This window comes from Littorina saxatilis, unplaced genomic scaffold (genome assembly GCF_037325665.1).
Source record: "Littorina saxatilis isolate snail1 unplaced genomic scaffold, US_GU_Lsax_2.0 scaffold_1871, whole genome shotgun sequence".
Classification (NCBI taxonomy): domain Eukaryota; kingdom Metazoa; phylum Mollusca; class Gastropoda; order Littorinimorpha; family Littorinidae; genus Littorina; species Littorina saxatilis.
The window spans coordinates 7,071-18,662 of NW_027128106.1; the positions used below are offsets into that span (position 1 = coordinate 7,071).

Genomic DNA, 11,592 nt, shown 5'->3' on the forward strand with positions numbered 1-11,592 from the left:
ACTTTAAGGGTGAGATCTGTCTTATCGCGCGGCAACGTCTCTTTCCTCAGCCTGATGACATTTTGAATGATGTCGTTTCGCTTGCTGATATTAAGTGGATGTGTCTTCTTTTCCGCGCTTCCCTTGCCCGACCGCATCTTTTTCTTTCGCTCTAGATCACACCATGTTGTGTCACTATCTGATGCAGTATTGCAGAGTTGCATATAACTATTTATCAATCGGTAAGTTAGTCATCGTCATCGTCATTATCATCATTATCGTCGTCGTCGTCATCATCATCATCATCATCATCATCAATCATCAATCATCAATCATCAATCAATCATCATCATCATCATCATCATCATCATCATCATCATCATCATCATCATCATCATCATCATCATCATCATCATCATCATCATCATCATCATCATCATCATCATCATCATCGGACGGGCGCAGTGGCCTAGTGGATAAGACATCGGCCTCCTATGCGGAAGGTCGTGAGTTCAAATCCCGGCCTCGGCCGCCTGGTTGGTTAATAGTGACAGTGGAGATTTGTCCGATCTCCCTGGTCAACTTATATGCAGACCTGCTAGTGCCTTATCTCCCTTCGTGTGTTCACGCAAGCACAAGACCAGGTGCGCACGGAAAAGATCCAATAATTCATGTCAGAGCTCGGTGGGTTATAAAAACACGAAAATACCCAGCATGCTTCCCCCAAAAGAGGCGTATGGCTGCCTGAATGGCGGGGTAAAAACGATCATACACGTAAAAACCCACTCGTGCAAAAACATGAGTGAACGTGGGAGTTTTAGCCTATGAACGAAGAAGAAGAAGATCAAGAAGAAGAATCAGCAGCAGCAGCAGCAGCAGCAGCAGCAGCAGCAGCAGCAGCAGCAGCAGCAGCAGCATTGTCATCGTCATCGTCGTTGTCGTCGTCGTCAGAAGCAGCAGCAGCAGCAGCAGCAGCAGTATCACCACCACCACCCCACCACCATCACCCCCGCCATCAGCATCTCCATCATCATCTCATCATCATCACCACCACCACCACCACCACCACCACAGCAACCACCTCCTCCACAAACCTCATCCCTTGACCCTACCTATAGCGAAGAGAACCTCGACAGCAGCATCGATGTGGATGAAGTCCTTGTAGCGGCCCTGCTTGCGGAAGGCGGCGTTGAAAGGCACCATGATGGCGATGTAGAAGGTACACAACAGGATCAGCCAGTCCCAGCCGATCTTGAAGATCCCGTAGTGGACGATGACGAACTTGGACTTCTTCACCTCCTGCACTTTGTACTCGGGCATCTGAGAGCCAAGCTGCAGGAAAAAAGATATTGGTGCTGATTAAACATTTTGTCTTTCCCAAGAATGTAGCATAGTCATCGACAATGAGGAATCTCGAGAATATACTGAAATCGTGCATTTCAATGACGTCACCCTCACGGAAATTTCCTTCATATGTTTGTTTGTTTTTGTTTTTGGGGTGTTTTTTGGTCTGTTTTGTGCCTGTTTGTTTCTTTGCTTGTTTCTTGGTTTTGTTTTGTTTTCTTTTCTTTTTACATTTAGTCAAGTTTTGACTAAATGTTTTAACATAGAGGGGGAATCGAGACGAGGGTCGTGGTGTATGTGTGTGTGTGTGTGCGCGCGTGTGTGTGTGTGTGTGTGTGTGTGTGTGTGTGTGTGTGTGTGTGTGTGTGTGTGTGTGTGTGTCTGTCTGTCTGTGCGTGTGTGTGTGTAGAGCAATTCAGACCAAACTACTGGACCGATCTTTATGATATTTGACATGAGAGTTCCTGGGAATGATATCCCCTGACGTTTTTTTCTTTTTTTCGATAAATATCTTTGATGTCGCCATATCCGGCTTTTTGTAAAAGTTGAGGCGGCACTGTCACACCCTCATTTTTCAATCAAATTGATTGAAATTTTGGCCAAGCAATCTTCGACGAAGGCCGGGCTTTGGTATTGCATTTCAGCTTAATTAATGACTTTGATCATTAAAAATCTGAACATTTAAAAAAAATATTTTTTTTTATAAAACGATCCAAATTTACGTTCATCTTATTCTTCATCATTTTCTGATTCCAAAAACATATAAATATGTTATATTCGGATTAAAAACAAGCTCTGAAAATTAAAAATATAAAAATTATAATCAAAATGAATTTTTCGAAATCAATTTAAAAACACTTTCATCTTATTCCTTGTCGGTTCCTGATTCCAAAAACATATAGATATGATATGTTTGGATTAAAAACACGCTCAGAAGGTTAAAACGAAGAGAGGTACAGAAAAGCGTGCTATCCTTCTCAGCGCAACTACTACCCCGCTCTTCTTGTCAATTTCACTGCCTTTGTCACGAGCGATGGACTCACGATGCTACGAGTATACGGTCTTGCTGAAAAATTGCATTGCGTTCAGTTTCATTCTGTGAGTTCGACAGCTTGACTAAATGTTGTATTTTCGCCTTACGCGACTTGTTTCTTTTTTGTGTGTGTTTTGTTTGTTTGTTTGTTTGTTTGTGTGTGTGTGAGTGTGTGTGTGTGTGTGTGTGTGTGTGTGTGTGTGTGTGTGTGTGTGTGTGTGTGTGTGTGTGTGTGTGTTTGTTTGTTTGTTTGTTTGTATGTATGTTTCCAAACAATCTGTCCCAGTGGCTCAAAGACTATTTGCCCATCCTACACTCAAGCAGCAGAATGCAAAAAGCAGTCCCCCAGCCGCCAATAGTAGGTGAACGTAACTGTAGAAATCTCAGGCGTATTCTAATGCCCAGCAACATGCCATCAAAACAGCAGAACCAGCAACAACCCGATGATCACCAGCACCAGCAACAACAACCTGGTGACCTACAACAGCAGCAGCAGCAACATGACGATCCACAGCAGAAGCAACATGAGGATCCACAGCAGCAGCAGCAACAAGAACCTAATTACCAACATCAACAAGAACCTGATGAACAACAGCAGCAGCAGCAAGAACCTGATGACCAACAGCAGCAGCAACAAGACGCTGATGAGCAACAGCAGCAGCAACAAAAACCTGATGACCAACAGCAGCAGCAACAAGAACCTGATGACCAACAGCAGCAGCAGAGACATGAAGATCAACCGCAGCAGTGTGGTGTGTCTTCGTCTTTTGTGGGTGCTCCTTGCGTGGGGCGCGCCTCTTCACAATGCACTAGTAGCAACAATGGTGTTCACCAGAAGCCCTTTCACCAGCAAAATGGGTGCTATAGGTGCAGTGGGAGGAGGTGTGTGTTGTGCGGGGGGCACTTGCAGGAGACGAGGACATTCCACAGTGTTGTTAATAGAGGTACACACAATATCAGAACTTTCATGTCCTGTGACACAACCAACTTGGTTTACCTAATTGACTGTGGCAAATGCAAAAAATGTCAGTATGTCGGCGAAACTGGACAGACACTTAAAAAACGTTTCTATGGCCACAGGCACAACATCAAACACTACAAAGATCATGCAGGACACACGGACAGTACATCAAAATATACACGAGAAGATACAATGGTCGCTAAACATTTTAATCTCCCTGGACATACACTAGCAGACATGCAATGCACAGCCATAGAAAAAATCTATGCAGAAGACATTGCTTTGAGAAAAAGAAGAGAAAGGTTCTGGAGACATCAGCTGCAGACCAATTTCCCTGACGGACTTAATGTGTTTGACTAATTGACTGTTGCTGCCCTCTGTATTTGTTATTGCGAGGTTGTTCGCGGATATAATGTTTGGATATTTTTCTATAATTATCCCTTTGTTGTTCGCAGCAGAGTACACAACGTCTTTTGACGCTATCAACAAGATAAACAGTGTCCTATGGCTATAAATTTATCAGCCTTGTAACATGTTAGCTCCCTGGATCGCATTCAACACCTGGAAGTATGTGTGTGTGTGCGTGTGGGAGTGAGTGTGCTCAAGTGTATGTGCTTGCAAACATATGAAGTTTTACCTTTACTGCTTACTTTAGAGAGAGAGAGAGAGAGAGAGAGAGAGAGAGAGAGAGAGAGAGAGAGAGAGAGAGAGAGAGAGAGAGAGAGAGAGAGAGAGAGAGAGAGAACAATAGCAAATTTGCACGTGTTTTATCTATTTTTAGAATGACGTCATTTGTATTCTTACGTAATTTCCTTTCTGTTTTTACGTCATCGTTTGTTTTGATTCCATTACTGAAGAAGGAGTTTTTACTCCGAAATATTTATTTCATTTTGGTGTTTGGGTGTTATTTTTTATTCTTACCTATCTTTGTTTGTTTGTTTGTTTGTTTGATTGTTTACTTACCTGTTCGCTAGCTCGCTTGCTTCTAAACAAACCTTACTCTCAACTTGTTTTCTTTCTCATAGTGTAGCTTGCAACTCCAACATGCACATCTGTAGTACTATAAATACCTAGCTCCACGCACAGTGGTTGAATACTCTTCCAAATGTTAGAGTCTGGAGGTCACGCTAAAAGTCGGTAAATTGTGTGATTAGTTCCCTATGATGGATGGACTGATGGACTTACCGACTGAAGCACCCACTAACAGTCTAGCTAACGAAGACAGATCTGTACCCGCTGATGAGAATTGAAGCTCTTCGCGACAGAGTGGTCGTCAGGGCAACGAAATGAATGCGTTGGAAGTGACAGTCATATATATGTTTGTAGGATGAGTGACGGGGATGTTTTTGTGTGGATCAAATACGTAATGTGTTGACAGAACCTTACAAAAGAATCCATAAACAGAATGATGAGTTCGTGGTTTGTTTTAAATGTATTAAGCCGCTAAATTCTCGCTCCGCGGCTGAATTACCTTTGAACGTGGATAAACGATGTTCGGAAGTAACTCTGTCGGGGTTTTATGGGTTGTAAAAAAATAAATACTCTTGCTTTCTGTGAGTCAAACTTTCCAACGTGACATTATATGCCAGTCACCAGCAATGGATGTGTCTGAAACACGTGAACAAGGAGCACGTGTTAAAAGCTTGCCTAATTAAAAGCAAGAGTATTCACTCTTTCACAGCCAATACAATCCCAACAGAGTTATTTCCGGTATTCATCTCTTCATTAGAAAGTGCAATTGGGACCATAACAAATGCCGAGTAAGCAGTAAAGAGGGTAACGTACCCAGTACCTCAAATATACTCGTGCGGACATACAAACAAACAAACAAGCCAACAAAAACGCCAGAAAGAAATGAAACAGATGTAATCATACTACAACAATACGTCGTGCCAACAGACACAAGTCTCACATGTTATCAAATGTCTGTTTGGGGGCAAATAAAGGATTCATGATTTCAAGCTCCAGGGAAAACGATGGGAAAAGATTACACAGATGAAATCCTGTGAATGTCGTCTAAATATGCAGTGGTTTATAATGTATTAATGGTCCCTCGTGTACCTGCTTTTACCTTTATGAGGGAAATGACCTTTCGGACACTGCCACCAGACTTGTCGCAGAACATATAGAACTATGAGAGACAATTGCCTCCAGGGAACAAACTGTACTGAAAAGAAAGATGAACACGGTAACAACAAAGGCAGAGGGTGAGCGAATTTATTTCTTGGAAGAAACAAAGGAAAAGAAAGGAAAAAAAGAAAAACAATACCAATAGAATGGAACAGGTGAAAGATAGATCAACGATAAGAAAAGGAAACCAAAGCAATCAACAATTACAAGTCGCGTAAGGCGAAATAACAACATTTAGTCAAGCTGTCGAACTCACAGAATGAAACTGAACGCACTGCATTTTTTTACCAAGACCGCATACTCGTAGTTTCGTCAGTCCACCGCTTGTGGCAAAGGCAGTGAAATCGACAAGCCAGAATAGTGCGGTAATGGTCGCGCTGAGTAGGATAACACGCTTTTCTGTATCTCTATTCTTTTTAGCGTACTGAGTTTGTTTTTAATCAAAACATATCATATGTATATGTGTTTGGAATCAGGGACCGACAAGGAATAAGATAAAATTGTTTCTAAATCGATTTTGGACAATTAATTTTAATCATAATTTTCATATTTTTAATTTTCAGAGCTTGTTTGTAATCCAAATATAACATATGTATATGTTTTTGGAATCAGAAAATGACGAAGAATAAGATGAAATTGTTTTTGGATCGTTTACAAATTTCTTTTTTAATTACAAGTTTCCGATTTTTAATGACCAAATTCATCAATTATTTTTTAAGCCACCAAGCTGAAATGCAATACCAAAGTCCGGCCTTCGACGAAGATTGCTTTGCCAAAATTTCAATCAATTTGATTGAAAAATGAGGGTGTGACAGTGCCGCCTCAACTTTTACAAAAAGCCGGATATGACGTCATCAAAGACATTTATCGAAAAAATAAAAAAAATGTCCGGGGATATCATTCCCAGAAACTCTCATGTCAAATTTCATAAAGATCGGTCCAGTAGTTTAGTCTGAATTGCTCTACACACACACACAGACAGACAGACACACACACACACACAGACACACACACACACACACACACACACACACACACACACACACACACACACACACACATACACATACACATATACCACGAACCTTGTCTCGATTCCCCCTCTATGTTAAAACATTTAGTCAAAACTTGACTAAATGTAACAACAAACAGAAACAGACAGACAGGCAGACAGACAGACAGACAGACAGACAGACAGACAGACAGACAGACGCACGCACACACGCACACACACACACACACACACACACACACACACACACACACACAGACAAGCACACCGTCACACACACACACACACACACACACATACACACACGCACACACACACACACACACAGAAGCACACACACACACACACACATACACACATACACACACACACAAACACACACACACACACACACACACACACACACACACACACACACACACACACACACAGAAATGCAATCGGTCTGTGTGGGCATTACCGAAAAAGTCTCTCATTTGCCAAGTACACGAGGCTTTTTTAGGCTCAGTTCATCATGGGGGTAACAGCATGGTATTTGGTTGCCAAACAACAACCACAGTCATTTTCAGTTAAACACTCTCATCCAGATTAGTCGCTGGTTTTAGTCAGGGTTTCAGGAAAGAAAAACCAAATCATGGTAATTCTCAGACGCCAAAATGGCGGACCTGACCGTTCACATCCGGTTCAAAATGGCGGCTTAACCGAGAGTCTCAGAAAAGAAAGGTGACCAATTATTCTCAGCACCTTGCTAGGAGCCTATCGCTACTCGGATGGAATTTGTGTCAAAAATGATGGATGGAAGTTGATGCATGCCGGGGCTCAGTCTTTTTATCTCGATTGCCTGATCAGGTTGCTAGCGAAAGTTGTTTTTATCTTTTCTTTTCTTTGTTGCTTTTTTCCTGACTGGGATTTGTGCCCTAGCTGCGCTTTCTGTCTCTCTCACTCTCTCGTTCTGTCTCTGAGTCTGCCTTTGCCTGTCTGTCTCTATCTCTGTCTTAATCTGTCTGTATGTCGGTCTGTATGTCTCTCTGTCTCTGCCTGTCTGTCCGTATGTCTGTCTGTCTTTCGCTGTCTCTCTGTCCGCACGTGGTGATGTTCATGAAAGCGGCTACGTGTGTATTTAAGTCTGCGTCATTGTTTCTTTGAACGGTATGCGAGTTTGTTTGTGCGTTGAACCAAAGAGTGTATCCCTACGTTGAACATTGTTGCGCACAATAGAAGGCGCATATCGGTCAGCGTATAGTGAATCTGTCTGCATCCCTCTCGCTACCTGTTGCATATGAGGGTCCACAATCCACAAGTTACACCTACCCTGTTGAGTTGCTGCAGTTTGCTCTTGGTCTTGTTCTGCTTGTGGAGCTGAGGGTTACAGCTACAGCTGTAACATCTCGAGTTACATCTACAGCTGTAACATATCGGGTTACACCCACAGCAGTTACATCTCGGGTTACACCTACCCTGCAGAGCTGCTGCAGTTTTTTCTTGGCCTTGTTCTGCACGTGGAGCTGTGGGTTACACCTACCACTGTTACTCTTTAGGTAACACCTACAAGTGTAATAAGTCGGGTTGCACCTGCAATTGCTACATTACGGGTTATACCTGCAACTGTTACATGTGTAGTCACCAATAATCCGTTCAGTTGCTGCAGCTTGATCTTGGCCTTGTTTTGCTCGTAGCACATGCGGTTACATCTACCATGGTTAAATATTGCGTTACAACTACATCCGCTACATATCGCGGTACATATACCCTGTACGTTTGCTATTGGTCTTGTTCGGCTTGTTTAGTTCGCGGTTACAAACACACACACCTACATGTCAGGTTACATCTATAAATGTTACATTTCGACGTCGTCATGAAAATTTGACGTAACTCATTTTAGACAGCTTTTCAGCAGAAGGCCGAAAAGATAAAAGAATGTTAAATCATGTATTTTCCATCGTATTTTAGATAATATTTTTCATGGAGCATGAGTTACAATTATTCCCGGACAACGACGATTTCGGGCTCTGGATCTTGTTCTGCTTGTACAGCTAGGTGTTACTCATATCACTGTTACACCTCGGGTTACACCTACCCTGTTGAGTTGCTGCAGTTTGGTCTTGGCCTTGTTCTGCTTGTTGAGCTGGCCCGAGATGTGATAGAGGACAGCACGACTCCGCCGTCGCGAGTAGTTGTAGTTTTCGGGCATCTCGTCGTCGTCGTCGTCCGACTTACTCGAGTCCGAGTCATCCTTGTCCATGCTGCCTGTGTTGTCTGTGAGAAAAAGTGAAGTGAGTGAGTGAGTGAGTAAGGTTGGGTTTGTTCAGTGTCTTTTGCTTCAGCTTCTAAGTGTAATTTCTGAGTTTCTTAGGCATCGCTCTCTGTCTCTCTCTGTCTCTCTGTCTCTGTTTCTCTCGCTCTCTGTCTCTGTTTCTCTCGCTCTCTGGCAGTCTCTGTCTCTTTCTCTGTCTGTCTGTCTGTCTGTCTGATCGCCTGCCTGCCTGTCTGTCTGTCTGTCTGTCTGTCTGTCTGTCTGTTTGTCTGTCTATCTATCTCTCTCTTTATGTCTCTCTCGCTCACAAATATTGAAAAGCATATACGGTATGTCTTCATGCTTATTTTGTAGAGCTAAGACAGTTAAGTTAAATTCTTGCTCCTTTTGCGGGAAAGTTTATCACCCTAGGGAATCAGACGTAATTCACTGTTATCTATCACGTCTGGCATGGCATTTTGCCCCCCCCCCCCCCTCCCCCCAACAATATATATCGTTCATATTAACTGACCTAACTATTCTGAAAAAGGCAGTTCCGCATGTAACACCCCATCCTCTAGATGTGTGTGTGTGTGTGTGTGTGTGTGTGTGTGTGTGTGTGTGTGTGTGTGTGTGTGTGTGTGTGTGTGTGGATGGTTCGGTGTACATGTGTGTGTGTGGGGGGGGTGTGGTCGGGTGTGTGTGTGTGGGGGATGGTTGGGTGTGTGTGTGTGTGTGTTTGTGTGTGTGTGTGTGTGTGTGTGTGTGTGTGTGTGTGTGTGGATGGTTCGGTGTGCATGTGTGTGTGTGTGGGGGGGGGGGGTGGTCGGGTGTGTGTGTGGGGGGGATGGTTGGGTGTGTGTGTGTGTGTTTGTGTGTGTGTGTGTGTGTGTGTGTGTGTGTGTGTGTGTATGTGTGTGTGTGTGAAGGCATGAGTACGTGCGTAAGCGTGTGAGTGTGTTTATTAATGTTTTCACTAACTAGCTCAGCAACAAAGCCCTACCGTTGATGTCTGTGGAACCGTTGTCAGGCGTATTGGCGTTCTTCTCTCTCGTGATGTCCTTGTGGGACACCAGGAACAGCACCACCTGCCGCTTCTCGTTCTTGATGGGCACGATGTCCATCAGACACCAGAACGGACTCCCTGCAAAGATGCCGACACGGTCAGATAAAAGTCTCAACCAGAATATGGTAAGACGCCGTAAAATACACTTCTCCGTGTGTATGTGTCAAGATATTTTCTAGCATAGACTCCCTGCAAAGATACCGACACGGTCAGATTAAAATCTCAACCAAAATATGGTAAGACGCCGTAAAATACACTTCTCCGTGTGTGTGACAAGATATTTTCTAACATTTGAACTGACTCCCGGCAAAGATACCGACACGGTCAGATTAAAGTCTCAACCAAAATATGGTAAGACGCCGTAAAATACACTTCTCTGTGTGTGTGTGTCAAGATATTTTCTTGATACTACATTGGGGTGTGCACGTTAAAGATCCCACGATTGACAAAAGGGTCTTTCATGGCAAAATTGTATAGGCATAGATAAAAATGTCCACTAAAATACCCGTGTGACTTGGAATAATAGGCCGTGAAAAGTAGGATATGCGCCGAAATGGCTGCGATCTGCTGGCCAATGTGAATGCGTGATGTATTGTGTAAAAAAATTCCATCTCACACGGCATAAATAAATCCCTGCGCCTTGAATATGTGCGCGATATAAATTGCATAAAATACAAATAAAAAAAATTAAAAAAATAAATCCCTGCGCTTAGAACTGTACCCACGGAATACGCGCGATATAAGCCTCATATTGATTGATTGATTGAAGATATTTTCTAGCATTTGAACAGACTCCCTGCAAAGATACCGACACGGTCAGATTAAAGTCTCAACCAAAATATGGTAAGACGCCGTAAAATACACTTCTCCGTGTGTGTGTGTGACAAGATATTTTCTAGCATCAGAACGGACTCCCGGCAGAGATACCGACACGGTCAGATTAAAGTCTCAACCAACATATGGTAAGACGCCGTAAAATACACTTCTCCGTGTGTGTGTCAAGATATGTTCTAGCATCAGAACGGACTCCCTGAAAGACGGTGACATTGTCAGATTTAACAGTCTTCACAACCCTTAACCACTCTACTCCGTATTTCAAGATACTTTCTAACATCACCATGGACTGTCTGCTAAGTTGGTGACATGGTCAGATCAAAGTCTTTACAATAATCTGCCGGTTAGACGCCGTAAGATATATACACTTCTCCGTGTTTCATGATACTTTTTAACATCAGCACGGACTTCCTGCGAAGATGGGTGACATGGTCAGATCAAAGTCTTTACAATAATCTGCCGGTTAGACGCCGTCAGATATATCACACTTCTCCGTGTTTCATGATACTTTTTAACATCAGGGTTACATGGTCAGATGTTAAAGTCTTTACGAGAATCTTGTTCGGTCACATAAAATACGCTTTCCGTGTTTCAAGATACTGTCCAACGTCAGAACAGACTCACTGCGACGATGGTGACATGTTCAGATTAAAGTCTTCCTAGGATTCTGGTTAGACACCGTAAAATACACTACTCCGAGTGTCATGATACTTTTTAACACCAGAACGGACTCCCTGCAAATATGGTGACATGGTCAGAGTGAAGTTTTAACCAGAATCTGGTTAGACGCCGTAAAGGAGCTGGGTGGCCGAGTGGTAACGCACTTGCGCTCGGAAGCGAGAGGTTGCGAGTTCGACCCTGGGTCAGGGCGTTAGCAATTTTCTCCCCCCTTTCCTAACCTAGGTGGTGGGTTCAAGTGCTAGTCTTTCGGATGAGACGAAAAACCGAGGTCCCTTCGTGTACACTATATTGGGGTGTGCACGTTAAAGATCCCACGATT

At 43.2% G+C, this 11,592-nt stretch overlaps 1 pseudogene; it reads right to left on the reverse strand.

Annotated features, from left to right (window-relative positions):
- Positions 1-1,091: 1,091 nt before the first annotated feature.
- Positions 1,092-9,836, reverse strand: LOC138956467 (voltage-gated delayed rectifier potassium channel KCNH8 pseudogene; annotated as a pseudogene).
- Positions 9,837-11,592: the final 1,756 nt, after the last annotated feature.